The sequence below is a fragment of the Lissotriton vulgaris genome, unplaced genomic scaffold (genome assembly GCF_964263255.1).
Source record: "Lissotriton vulgaris unplaced genomic scaffold, aLisVul1.2 SCAFFOLD_11457, whole genome shotgun sequence".
NCBI lineage: Eukaryota > Metazoa > Chordata > Amphibia > Caudata > Salamandridae > Lissotriton > Lissotriton vulgaris.
The window spans coordinates 1-1,448 of NW_028241149.1; the positions used below are offsets into that span (position 1 = coordinate 1).

Sequence of the window (1,448 nt, forward strand, 5' to 3'; positions counted from 1 at the left end):
AGGGCCAGTGGCGCAATGGATAACGCGTCTGACTACGGATCAGAAGATTGTAGGTTCGACTCCTATCTGGCTCGGAAGGGTTGTAGGTCCCTGTTTGATTATATTCTTGTGGAATTTTTATTTACCTCAGACTTGTTGTAGGTTCAATATTCTCCAGCAGGATTCATCCAGCAGTTGTTCCACGGTAGAGCGCAAGTAATAGGACCACAGCTAGTTAAACGTTTCCCATTTGCTGCTGGACTCTATGTGATGGCCGTCACGTGGTGTGCTGCTTTTGTATTTCAACATGGGTCCCTGATACTCTTAATTGCGAAAAAGCTTGTTGACAAAAGTGTGTGTGCGCGAGGGTCTGTGGACGTAGGCAGGTGTGTGCACTTGAATGCTTACCCATTTACATGTGTGAGAGGAACAAACCAACTCCCTGTGGGCTGCAGGCTTACAACTGGTAGCCCCAGTAGCCAGGCAGAACCACAGGTAAGGAGAGAGAGAAAGTTGGTCCATTATTAGAGAAGGACCATAAGCATCTTGCACTGCTACCTTCTTCCCCTCTCAGCCACGATCGGCCAAGACCTCTCTATTAGGGTAGAGGGTGAACATTTCTTGGACCTCAGAAACTGAGGGATGTAGACCCAATATGTCCTCCAAGCGCCTAGAGACCTGGTGCCCAATCTGGCATGGTGTTTTTCAGCTTACCCGACCAATCCGGTTGCAAGGTGGACTTTAACAATACTGCTAAAAAGGCACTCCCAGACATCCCTGAGGCCTTCATTTGCATAGGCCCTGCCCTTCTCTTTGTCCTGATTCCCACAAATCAACACAACACTGCAGCAGTATAGATTTGGGGGTGGTGAAGAATAATGACAGTGAGGCTAAAAAAGAGAAAGAAAAGTCCCAGAAGTCCTGCAGGCTTCCTTGCTAAATGCAGCTGAACATAGAGCGCACCTTCTTTACTGCAAAGCAAATACATTAAAAATGTTGAGGAGAGACTAATTGAAAAATACATATTACGGGGACAGCACTGGGACCTGCTTTATTTTTTCAATTAGTCTTGAAAACAAAAAAGATTTCTCTCCTGAAAGCTGTTAAAAATATGGAACGCTTCACGAATTTGCGTGTCATCCTTGCGCAGGGGCCATGCTAATCTTCTCTGTATCGTTCCAATTTTAGTATATGTGCTGCCGAAGCGAGCACACTTTATTGATGAACTGACAATGTTTATAAACTCTCTAAATCTACAGTCTCTAGACATAGGGTGGCCTGGCAGAGATGCTCAGATGCCCAGTACGCATTCAAATCTGAGCCAATGGTCAAAAATGTATGAAGAGTAGCAATCCATTATTCTTCACTGCATTTGTGGTCCAAGACTAAACACACCGTAAGTATGTAGATTATACCAGGTTTGCAAAGGCTCCTGGGTCGGGCTACAGACAAGGAGCATTGTGACGTCA

The 1,448-nt window shown here is 45.4% G+C and overlaps 2 non-coding genes across 2 annotated transcripts; one reads left to right on the forward strand and one right to left on the reverse strand.

Annotated features, from left to right (window-relative positions):
* The first annotated feature begins 1 nt into the window (after nucleotide 1).
* On the forward strand, nucleotides 2-74 carry TRNAR-ACG (transfer RNA arginine (anticodon ACG)). Its single transcript has one exon. It is a non-coding gene; the product is annotated as a tRNA-Arg (tRNA).
* Nucleotides 75-1,084: 1,010 nt separating this feature from the next.
* Nucleotides 1,085-1,191, reverse strand: LOC147672103 (U6 spliceosomal RNA). Its single transcript, XR_015303569.1, has one exon. It is a non-coding gene; the product is annotated as a U6 spliceosomal RNA (small nuclear RNA).
* Nucleotides 1,192-1,448: the final 257 nt, after the last annotated feature.